Here is a 13,573-nt window from a genome sequence, read left to right as displayed (position 1 = left end):
CGTGTCAAATACTGTGCTCAGATTAGATGTGTGTGTGTACGTGTCAGTGTTTGAGTATTTGGAGCATTTACGTTAATGTTTGCGCGCCCACACCCATGTTTGTTTGTTTGTGCGTGTGTGTGTGTGTGTGTGTGTGTGTGTGTGTGTGTGTGTGCGTGTGTGCGTGCGTATGTGTGTGTATGCGTGTGCTAAATGTTCAGATAAGTGCATTTCTGTGCTTAGATTGTGCTTTAGATTGCGGTAGTATGCGTATGCCAGGCAGAACTGGCGTATATAAATGTATGTAGTTGTGTGTAGGGGGGGGGGAGAAAGAGAAAGAGAAGGAGAGAGAGACAGACAGGCAGTGACAGAGAGGCAGACAGAGACAGATACAGAGAGTGAGTATTTGTTTCTGTCTGTACGTATACACAGCGAGTGTCTATGTGCGGAGGTGTTTCATATATGAGTGTGTAAGTGTGACTGATAATTTGTGAATGTGTAAGGTTTTTTGTTTATCCAATTACAGCTAATAATATAAATGTCTTTGTCTTCATTTATCTGTTTTTACAGTTGTAAATGAGAGAAAACAGAATTTCATTCAGCTCGATATCTAATTTGACCAACACAGCATATTGTGTACATATATGGATATCATACACACATACTTGTCTCTCTCTGTTTACTGTCAGCCTCTTTTCCCCTCATTCTCTGTGTGTGTGCATACACACATACATACATATATACATATATATATATATATATATATATATATATATATATATATATAGGTACATAGCACATACATTCATGCACGGAGATAGAAAGAAGTGCATGAATGCGTAGTTGTGTGTCTGCGCATGGATATTTATACACACTTCTGTATATGTGTGCCTCACTGTGTGTCTTTAGATATCATATACATCCTTTGTCTGTTGATTTATATAAATGGGTGTGATTTTTTCTTTTCTTTTCTGTATGGATATCACATATACTCGTCTGTGCTATCTTTATATATGCGACGTACGTGTGCGAGTTTGGTATCCGTGTATGGATATCACACGCACATACACTTGTCATTGCTACAAGTGTGTATACACGAGATTGTTTATCTATGAATAGATAACACACACAAACACTTGTCTGTCTGTAACGTCTGTGTATATATAAGTAATATTGTATGACAGAGTATAGATATCACACATAAACTATTGTTTCTGTTTGTGTAAATGTGTTGGATTGTGTGCCTCTACTTGGTTATCACACGCATATGTTGCACTTCTCATTGTCTGTCTTTATGTCTACATGTGAGCGTTCCTCTGTATATGGATATTACGCACATGCAATTGTTTATACTATGAGTGTATATGCATGCGATCTTTTGTTTGCGTATACATATCACAAACATTTGTCTCTGCGTGTATATATGTAATATTGTGTGAGATACATACGCCGTACGTCGTTCACATGCAGTATAATTGTCTGTGTCTATCTGCGTGTGTCTATCTGCGTGTGTCTATCTGCGTGTGTCTATCTGCGTGTGTCTGTTTGTGTGTGTGTGTATGTATGTGAGAGAGAGAGAGAGATAGAGAGAGAGAGAGAGAGAGAGAGAGATTGTACTTCTATGTATAGACATTTCACACATGCACAATCCTGTGTAACTCAGATTGTTTGATTCTGTATCATATATTCTTGTCGTTGTCTCTCTGGGTGGATGTTAGAGGGCGTCTGTGTGTATTTATTTTACACACGAGAATTTACCTCTATATGCGTGTGACTATGTCATGCCTGTAGGTGACTGAGTGTGCGTGACATCCTATGTGATTGTGTTCGTCTGTGTTTGTGTATGCAAGTGCCTTGCGGATGTAGAATGTAGGTGTTTCCGCATATGTTTGTCTATATATGAAAGAGAGAAAGAGAGAGAGAGAGAGATAGAGATAGAGAGAGAGAGAGTTGGCTATGTGCATCTGTGTGATTTTGCGTATGTGTATGCGTTTGTAAATGTGCCCAAGGTTGATTGTTTGGCCCTTGGGGAAGATCTGTGCGTTTTAGTCATCCATTGCTGTAAGATATCTGTATTATGGATTATAATTTTAGTAGGTGTTAGCTTTTATGCGACAATATATTTGTGCGTGTATGTGTGTGTGTGTGTGTGCGTGTGTGTGCGTTTGTGTGTGCGTGCGACTGTGTGTGTGTGTTTATGTTTCCATGGGTTTCATTGTCGACATGTGTAAATGCGTGTGTTGTTATTTAGCCTCTGGTGAGTCCTGAGAAAACAGTCATTTTTATCAAATGCATTCGAGACGTTATTTTTTCCTATGTGCATAGGATTTAGGGCCACATTACCCAACATGTCCTTTTCTAAGATTGTAGGTTATGGAGTAGATTTGGTTGCTATTTCTAGTAGGTCAAGCGGCCACGTAGAGCTCCCTAGGTGTTTAATGTGTTTGTGGTTATGTGAAGATATAGTTGTTTAACCATTACTAAGAGTGCATACTTTGATAACTAATTATACAGAGAATTCTATATAATATGAGTATGATTCCTTTGTTTGTTTATTTTCAATATCGTTAGATCTGAAGAAAAAACCCTCAGTGCTCATGGCCGTTTCATACCCTTCGACATAGTCACTTTATGTTCGTTAACATCTCGCTTAAGTATTTAAATCAAAGATAGCAAAAAATGGCATGTGCAGGTACGAAATTCTAAGGGATTGAAAAGGGAGCGAAGTTGAGAGGAAGAACTGTGCTTCGAGATTAGTGCTGAGCCTGCTATAGATGGATACAACGTGGATGATGAAAGGCAAGACGAGTCTAGAAGTTTTGAGTGGGGAGTGGCACGAGACCAGCCAGTTCTGAGAAGCAGAACGCATTGTAATAGCAATAAAAAACCTGTAAACAGGAAACGGCGTGTCCAGCAGGTGTATGTGTGTGATTATGTATGTGTGTGTATGTGTTAGCCGGTCGTGGTAGTAATGTTCGAATAATTGTATTTTAAATAAATAACGGCGTCTTACGTGTAAGGTAGTATATTTGTTTCTTTTGCTGATGTTTTCAAATGTATTTTTTCCTCCATAAACTTCTCAAGTTTTCTCAATCTGATGGTGGTCAACGCAATTCATGCTCCGTTTGAATTTTAACGATTTGATATCTGTCCAGAAAGTGCCGACTAAAAGTAGCAACAGAGTACAACAGTGTGGTACATGGATTCGGTGAAGCTTTTAGTGGCTTAAAATACAACTAGATGTAACACGATAAGAAAAGCCAAAGCTGTGAATTAAGTGGATTTCTGCGGTGGTTATACATAACTTGCTATTTCACTTCAGTAGAAAGCGTTGTCGTAGGAGAAGAGGCATAGATGATACAGCGCATCGGTGGATTATACATCATAGGCTGTTGCTGTTGCTGTTCCTGTTATTGTTGTTGTTTTTGTCGATGTTGTTGTTGTTGTTGTTGTTGTTGTTGTTGTTGTTGTTGTTGTTGTTGTTGTTGTTGTTTTGTCGATGTTGTTGTTGCTGTTGTTGTTTACACCCTAGGCTGCAAATTGTCAGAGTCGCAAGAGGGAAATGCTTTGCGGTACTTATTCCAAGACCTTGTGTCCTGAGTTCACATACTGTGGCAGTCAAGTTTGCTGCTTATAGTTCTGAGGTCGATAAATAAAATGCCATTCTTGGAGAGCGAACTGACGGAATATTTACAGAAAAGGAGTGGAGACTTGCGAGTTTTCTTCCGCTTCTTTACGTTCTGAAGTCAAATACCACCAGGGTCAACTTATATGATCATTTGATCCATTTAACACTGATACCCGAGCTTTGGGAGCATTTAACGCAGTCCACTTGTTGCAAGTATTCAAACAAGGTCTTTTGTTTAAGGATATCTTCCTCCACCCACCCATCCATCTCCAATGTAACAAATACTGCTTTTACCTTGTGACTAACAGGATATGAGATAACCATGCTTGCGCTAACTTACAGTTAGAGGCATTCAAACTGGTTTCATCCAGACATTTCAGAGTTGTCGATCTACAATCTCCAATACGTATTTTTTTCCTCTTCAAAAGGTGGTTGGTTGGCACTCCGTCGGTTACGACGACGAGGGTTCCAGTTGATCCGATCAATGGAACAGACTGCTCGTGCAAGTGGCTGAGCACTCCACACACACGTGTACCTTTAACGTAGTTCTCAGGGGAGATTCAGCGTGACACAGAGTGTAACAAGGCTGGCCTCTTGAAATACAAGTACAGCAGAAACAGGAAGAAAGAGTGAGAGAAAGTTGTGGTGAGAGAGTACAGCAGGGTTCGCCACCACCCCATGCCGGAGCCTCGTGGAGCTTTAAGTGTTTTCGATCAATAAACACTCACAACGCCCGGCCTGGGAATCGAAACCGCGATCCTACGACCGCTAGTCCACTGCCCTAATCACTGGGCTTTTTGCGCCTCCACTTTCAAAAGGTAGAGTGTTATTTAAAGGCGTGTCCGCTGTTATTTTTTATACATCCAATGCCTGAAGAGTGCTAACTCGCCAAAGTTCTTCTGATCAGTTGTTGGCAATGTTTTTGACATCACTTAAACTATTTGAGTTGGCGGAAGAGATGTTCTAGTTTACAAGTATATGAGTAATAGAGCAACTGACATAGATACGGGATTAAATATTCTGCTCTGCAACGACATTGTTCTGATTTCGATCCCATTGCGCAGCACTTTGCATATTACTTCGTGTCAGTATATGTAAATATTCCGTGTTCTCTTCAGTTATATGAATCTCTGTCGTATCGAGATTGTCTTACTCTTTTCCTCGGTTTAGTACCAACCCCTGATATCTGGTTGCTTCTGACAGAATTTACTAGGTCACAAGCGTTCGAGCAAAATCTTCTAACTTTTCGTGAGCCTGAAAGAGTTCATGGGCACTGTCCTTCCGCATTACACTAACTCAAACCAAAATATTCCGATGTGAGTGGTTATATGTGCCTTGTGAAATAACTTTGATCTTACAAAATCTGTCTTTATACATTAGCACATATGGTTATGCTGTTGTGATCCGAAACTAATGTCGGCGTCACTTTCACATCATGAATGATGTCCATATTGTTTTTGAAGCAGTGATCCAAAATGTTATTCGCCCTAATTGATCTGAGCACAGCTTGTTCCATTAATAGGGCATTGGTCCACCTGTGCTTGTTTGCAATGAGTCATTCCTGGGAGCATGAGGCCTTCGGGACATTTGACATTGGGGAAGTTGAAATCACCCATAAGAAATACGCATCCGGTGGGCGATATGTATTGCATATGATTATATCGTGTTGTCTTATGTATACAATTAGAGTGTCACATACTGAATTTGAGTATGACAGTAAGACCTGAGGTGTAAGGTCTTCACGGATGTATACAGCAACTCCACCATGGCTCCTTTCCTTTTTGACTGTTCGCAGTATGGTATATTTTGGTACGTATACTTCTGCATCCTCTATATCAGGGATCAGAAGAGTTTTCATGAGAGCTATGCATAGGGCTTGATTGCGCGCAGCAAGGTTTCTCAGGAAAAGAATTTGGCTTTTGCTGTTGTGATGCAACAGGCCCCCAATACTCAGTAAAAATATTGGCGTGACTACTTAGCAGGCGTTAGGGGAGGCCATCCCGTGTCTGTTGACTGTGGTGGTCGTGCGCAGTGGTGGGCAAGGTTCCTTGTTTGCGCTTGATGTAACCAGGTCAGCTGCTGCACAATCTTTTGCGCCATGCACATAAAAGACTCTTGCTCAGCTGCTACCTTGCGCATAACATCTGAAGAACACACTGCATCTGTATGCTTTCTTTTGGAGACGATTGGTACCTTTCCTCACGGAAATATCTCTCCATAAGGCCCCTGTAGTTTTGGTGGAGTCTCGGATAAACCGGCAATATAGTACCTCTTTAAACCGGCAGTTTGTACCGTCTTCCCCATACCAACATTTGCCTTGCAGTTAAAATTTGCATGTACTTGACTTCACTCCAAATTTCTTCTCTCCTCTAGGGTTTCGGATTCCGTTGGAGCATCCATATTTAAGTTTTCTGTTTTTTGTTTGGTGGTTTCGGGTTTCGGTTTTAGTTACTTCATCTTTTCCTTTTCCTTTTGTTATGTCTCAAGCTACTGCTATCTAGCACCTTCGGATGATCTCTACTCAACCGCTACACAACTGCTACTCGACTGCTACTCAACACACCTACCACGGCCAGACTACCTCTATTTATATGTCTTGGGAGATCCTACTTCTTCGCCTGGGGGCGTCGACACAACACTTTTTTCTCCCCTTCCTTCTTTAGTTTTCTGGTCGTGTTCTTTCCTTCCCTTTCTTGTGGCTGACAGACTTGCATTCCTTTGGTTGTCCAATGGAGTGAGGGCTCCATTCCTTTGTAGGACCACTGGCACAGAGTGACTTCTGGTTGTTGCTTCTTCAGCTTCCCTATCCTTATCAGCCTGGTTGTTCACAGGGGTGGGGGATCCATTCTTTTGAGGGACCACTGGATCAAAGAGACTTCTGGTTTTTGCTTCGTTTTCCCTATCCTTATCAGCCTTGTCATATTAGTTTTTACATATATAAACATATAGTCATATAAATATCTATATCTATCTATCTATCTATCTATAAACACACACATACATATATATATATATATGTATATATATATATACTTATATGCGCACTTGAAAGCATGTGCTTTTGATGTTTCAGTGCATGATTTTGTACGCGGCATATTGACACTGTTTACTAGCGTAGTAGCGTAGTTGTGGGCATAGTATGCTTGTCATATTGTCTGAGTATATTTGCGTGACACTGTGTGTGTGTGTGTGTGTGTGTGTGTGTGTGTGTGTGTGTGTGTGTGTGTGTGTGTGTGTGACTGCGTGATAATGCTTATGTAATTCCGTGTATGTATATGCATCATTCATCATGTTTATGCTCTTGCTTGTTTATATGCTACGCCGTGTCTACCAATGTCTCTGTGTGAAATGATTATCATCTCTGCACACAGTTGTGACTATGTTCGAGTGTATGTTGTTACGTCTAAATATCTACGAATTGATATGTCTATGGATATTAGTATTCATGTGGGCCAATATTCACAGATCTATGTTTGTCTTCATGTTTCCGCCATTGCGTTGGTATCTGTCTACAGGGATGTGTATACACCTATGTTCATATACATCTGTAAGTGTACGTGTATATGTGTATTTTATAATAGGATTATATGTTTGTTTGTTTATATTGCTGAGTATACAGTGTTTTTGTCTGTGTTTCTGCAGGATGTGTATGTATATGTGTATGCATATATCTATGTATGGATATATATATATATATATATATATATATATATATATATATATATATGTATATACATATATTTATACGTGTGTGTCTCATAATGTATGTATGATTGTGCATGCGCGTGTTCTTGTTTTTGCATTTGTGTGTATATACGTTTGTGTCTGTACATATATTTAATTTTCAACGCGTGTGTACCTGTGCGTATCTGTAGGCGTATATGCTCCATTGTAATTGATGTTGTTGTTAGTGATGTTTTTGTAGTTGTTGTTTCTGTTGTTGTTGGAGCAGAGTTGGTTGATCGTGTATCAGTGGGTGTACATGCAAGTGTAAACATATTTAGCGCACAGTATGTTTATGTCTAAGCAGTGGTGTGACAGACTACGTCAATGAACGTCGAAGTTGCTGACAGTCTCAAATACTCCATCACTTCCACAATCACCACACCACCGCACCACCACCACACCACCACACCACCACCACCACACCGTCAGCATCTTCGCATCATCATCATCATCGTCATCCACCCATCCACTCTTACAAAAAGTCCATATTTATCCCTTGTTCTCTCAGCAGTTATTTCTTGTTAACAACGGAGCTGTCTTCTTGTATTCCACAAATCAGCCATGTTGTTCTGGAAAAGAGAGTGGTTGTCTGTGTCGGTTGCATCACAAAAATCTGGACACCTCACTTTATGCGTCATGTAAGACATCGCTTATTACAAGACACAATTGTCTCTTGTCGTTAGTTTAATTTCACGGTAGCGGCTTGCTTTCCTATAGCCGTTCATCTTAATGATACTACTACTAGTACTACTCCTACTACTACTATTACTACTGCTGCTACTGCTGCTGCTGCTACTACTACTACTACTACTACTACTACTACTACTACTGATGATGATGATGATGATGATGATGATGATGATGATGATGATGATGATGATGGTGATGACGATGATGATGATGATGATGATGATGATGATGATGATGATGATGATGATGGTGATGACGATGATGATGATGATGATGATGATGATGACGGTGGTGGTGGTGGTGGTGGTGGTGGTAGTGGAGGTGGAGGTGGTGGTGGTGGTGCTGCTGCTGGTGCTACTGGTGATAGAGGCAATAGTGGTGGTGACGATGACGCTGAAGATGGGGATATGATATTCTCATTCTGTAATAATTGTTTTTTTGATGTTTATTTCTTGGCTGTCGTTGGTATTTATTTTTTTGTTTTGTTTCTGATGCTATTGTTGTTTTGCAATCGTTGTTATTTCTACAGCCACATCCGTAAACTACTAATTCTTTGCTCTTTTATTTCTTCTCTCGGTCAAATGTGAAAGTTCTACTCAGATATTCCATGAACAGAAATAGATTTCTATAACATAGAAGAAGCACAAGGTGAAATAACAATCTCCTGGAATCTAACCTGGCTGGCTTCTACGTAAACTCGGTTCTCCAGCAGCTAAATTCTTACTATACCAAATTTATCACACACGCGCACACACACATACACACACACGTATATAAACATACACATACATACTTTCACACACACACAAGACATATATATATATATATATATATATATATATACATATAGATAGATAGATAGATAGATATAGATAGATAGATAGATAGATAGATAGATATAGATAGATAGATAGATAGATAGATAGATAGATAGATAGATAGATAGATGTGTGTGCGTATGTGTGTGTGTAATAAAGATTCAGTTGAATAAGGTACTTAAACTGAGGCACCTTGTTAGGTCGATCTTATTTGTATGTATATATCGTTGCTATTATGTTAAACTGCCGTATATCCAAATTTAGTCAAATGCGTTTCTTTTTTTCAATGTTTATTTTTACTTGCAGTAGCCGCTTCTTTTGGTCAAACTATCGTACCACCAGCTGCTTCAGATTCCAAGATGTCAAAAATTGTCAGTGCTGTACAATGGTTTTGGTATGGAATGGTGAAACAATTTTTCCTTTTCTGAAAAAGCAACGTTTTGAACTTACCACACTTTCGCATAATAGCAAAAATATATATATATCAGGTCATCCCATAAGTTTTGTCCGATTTTACCTTTTTTTAAAATTGAATGAAACTTAATAGTATTTTAGAATGTCTAATGGAATTAAAAATTATTTTTTTGCATTTGTGTACATTTAAACTAATTGAATATTATTTTACAGAATAATAGAATTAAAATTTCTTTGATTAAAACCCTTTTTAACATGGAAGTATCCAAAGACCATTTGAGGCACATAATGCTTTATGAGTACAAAAAAAAAAGAAACTCTGCAGCCGAAGCGACTCGAAACATACACTCAGTTTATGGGAAAGAATGCTTGAATGAAAGAACTTGCAGAAGATGGTTTGCAAAATTCAGCCTTGAAGATGAAGATCGAATAGGACTTGTGACTGGTGACGAAAATTGGATCTTCTATCAAAATGATAAACGTCCTAAACAGTGGTTTGGAAAAAGGGAAAAAGCTCAACCACAACCGAGAAGGGAACTTCATGGAAAAAAATTCTTGTCTCTGTAGTGTGATTGTAAAGGAGTAATTCACTTTGAATTGTTACCACTTAATGCAACAATCAATGTTCAAGCCTACTTTCAGCAATTAAAGCATTTGAATCAAGCTTTGAAGAAAAAAAGATCCGCTTTAGTGAATCGAAAAGGAGTGATGTTTCATCAGGACAATGCGCGACCCCACACTACAAAGATCACATCACAGAAGCTCGAAGAGCTTGGTTTGGAAAAAATTCCCCATCCACCTTATTCTCCCGACCTTCTTCCTTCAGACTACCATTTGTTTCGTAGTCTACAGAATCATTTGGGGGACATAACTTTCGCAAGTCAAGAGGAGGTCGAAACTGACATTTCAGAGTTCTTCGCTTTGAAAGCAAAAGGGTTTTACATTGATGGGATTAAAAAGCTTGTAAATAGATGGAAGGAAGTCATAGATAGTCAGGGAAAGTACATTGATGATTAAATTTCAATTAAATATAACATTTGATCACTTGTTTTCTTTGTAACTTTACAATCCAGATGTGTATATGTATGTATATATATATATATATATACTCGGTCATAATGTCTTACGTTTAAGATGGTTCCCATACATTCCCTGAGGAGAAGTTTACATTTTTAACATCGACGATTCCTATGGATCGCATAAATTGTAATTCTTCGAAACATATGTCGGAATAAAGTATGCAGTTATAACATGCGTTTACTCCATTCCTTAAATTTATATATATATATATATATATATATCTGTGTGTGTGTGTACAATGCAAATGAGTATGTGTGTCTGTTTTCATGTGTGTTTGTGTGTGTGTGTGTGTGTGTGTGTGTGTATGTGTATATGCACATGTGTACCTATATATATGAGTTTATGTATATATGTATATCCATATATGTATGTGTATGTATATATATACATATATATATATGTGTGTGTGTGTGTGTGTATCCGTGTATATATATATATATATATATATATATATATATATATATATATATATATATATATACATGTATATGTATCCGTGTGTGTATATATGCACGAACATGAAACTACGTGTCTAAGTATTAATCTTCCTTTCACCTTCTACCTTCTTTTTCCGCTAAGCAGTTATGAGAGCGTAAGTTAATTATGTCATTTTATCTAAACTGGAACACATGATTTCCACGTTCAAATTAGAATTTTTTTTGCGTTTCTATGATATTATTTGCTTTTATTCATTTCCGAACTTTTTTATTCAATGTACCTGAAGAGACCCAGACTGATGGATCGAAACATATGTTGTACCTAATAAAAGTCTCATACGAAATTCATCTCTTATTACTTAATACTATCACCCGAACTGCCACTGCTGAGTTCCAAAAGTAAATCCAACTAAAGTGCACCACAGCTGCGGATGACAACAGGTAACCTAAACTGTATCAATGTCCTACTCAACACACTAATCGAATTATACTTATATGTCCAAATTATTATTATTATTATTGTCGTTGTTGTTGTTGTTGTTGTTGTATATATATATATATATATATATATATATATATATATATATATATATATATATATATATATACATATATATTTATATATATACATGTATATATGTGTGAGTATGTATATGTGTATCTGAGCGCGTACCCGCATACATGTGTATATATGTGTGTGTATTCAATTAAGAAACATCACAAGGAATATATTTAGAATATTTCCATTGGGAGTTCCACTCTGTTGTTCTTTAACAATGATTGATGTTTGGAAAGAATTGAAAATCTAAGAGGGTTTTAGCCGTTACCAACCCACCACTACCACCGCCAAAATATTTAAATGTATAAAACAGAATTGCCTCAATTATTTTTTTATATTCTTTTACTGGTTATAGCCATTGAGTTGTGGCCATGCTGTAGCATCTTATAGACTGGTTTAGTCAGCTAAATTAACCCACAGTTCTGACTACTAGTTAGTTTATTTGAACATGGAATTTTTAAACGACGCTGAAACTGTGAGCAATTTCAACTTTGAATGAAAAAAACATGCAAGCAAATAGCAAATAGCTTTGTCTGATGCACAATCAATTTTGATATTTATCCCCACCCCATGTGTTTTGGGTACATTTGCCCCGATTTTTTCGACAGAAAGTGCATAATCTTCAGACACTCAAGGTTTTCGCATCAAATTAAAATCTAGAAAATACCAGACTTGTTCGTCTTTATAGTAGACAGATTTTATAGTAAAACAGATTATGCCACGTTTGTTTGCAGAGTCTTTAGAATATCGGTAAAAATACCGCTCGCTATTTATTCTTGTTCGTATGTTCTGGGTCCAATTTCTACCATTGTCAACTTAGACTTTCATCAATAAATGAAATATATGTTTAGAGCAGTGTTTCTCAGCCATTTTTGTCTATGAAATCCTTTGTTTACCGTTTTATTCCACTGGGTCCTCATAGCCATTCGATGCTTTAGAAAAATCTGTTGTATTTTTATAATTAAACATTATGAGGAATTGTATAAAAATATTTGTTAAAATATTTTGTAATTTGTAGAAGTATAACTAATCTATAACAACAAAATATTATGTAAACTCCCAAGCTTCATATGGACCCCAGTGGGAACCACTGGTCCAGAGCGCTGAAATAACGGGTTATATTGCTTTCAAATTTTGGGAAAGAGAGAAAGTCTTTTATATCAACCTCAGTACTTAACTGGTACTTATTTTATTGTCCCCCAAAAGTATGAAAAGCAAAGTCGATCTCGACGGAATTTAAATTCAAAACTTAAAGACAGACGAAATGCCGCTAAGCATTTTACCCGGCGCGGTAACGACTTTACCAGCTCGCCGTCTTAAACTAGCGAGATATATCTAGAATGAGAAACCATGACTTGCGGCAACTGTTTTGGCTCTGTGCATTCTGAATTCAAATCCCACCGTGTTTCAGTTGGGTGTTAGACTTCATATAACTCAAGAATTAACACTGGTACCCAGTTCTTGCATGCTTTTCAGAGAGTCCAGTTTGTTGCAAGTGTGCGGGCCAGATCGTTTGAGTATATCTTCATCCTTCCCTCCCATCTGTATCAGTGGCCCTGAATACGGTCATGAACGCTAACGTGCAAATTTTATCGTTTTGCCTCGTGACAAAACGATAATATACAATTGCTAGACAGAAAACTGATCTAATAAATGGATGTTTATCGTGACACTCATTGGTAGATTTAGATGAGGTTTTCTGAGTTTCAGCGAAATGGTATCCAGGTTGTCATCGCTTTACTGATTATTACGAACGTGAGTTATAGTTAATAGCAAGAATTATACGAAACTGTATTTATCTTTATAATTGTTAAGTAATTAACGAATTTTTAGAATTAATGCATTGGTTTTTATATTGTATATGGACAAATTTGTCATTACTATCAAAATATATTACAATTCAAATAAAGACTACTATATATTGACAGTTATAATTCTGATCATATTAGCTACTGTCTCATCAGGACCATTATAGCAATATTTTTATGTATTTATTGTTATTGCGTATGTCGCCATATTTCTCTTTCTACCCATCTCCCTTTCCCTTCAGACATACATACATGCATATGTGCGTGTATGCATGTATGTATATGTATGTACTTATATATATATATATATATATATATATATATATGTGTGTGTGTGTGTGTGTGTGTGTGTGTGTGTGTGTGTGTGTGTGTGTATGTATGTATGTATGTATGTATGTATGTATTACACATATATGCATATATGGATGAATGTA

Source organism: Octopus bimaculoides, chromosome 15 (genome assembly GCF_001194135.2).
Source record: "Octopus bimaculoides isolate UCB-OBI-ISO-001 chromosome 15, ASM119413v2, whole genome shotgun sequence".
In the NCBI taxonomy this organism is placed as follows: domain Eukaryota; kingdom Metazoa; phylum Mollusca; class Cephalopoda; order Octopoda; family Octopodidae; genus Octopus; species Octopus bimaculoides.
Note: the sequence above shows the minus strand (reverse complement) of the source record.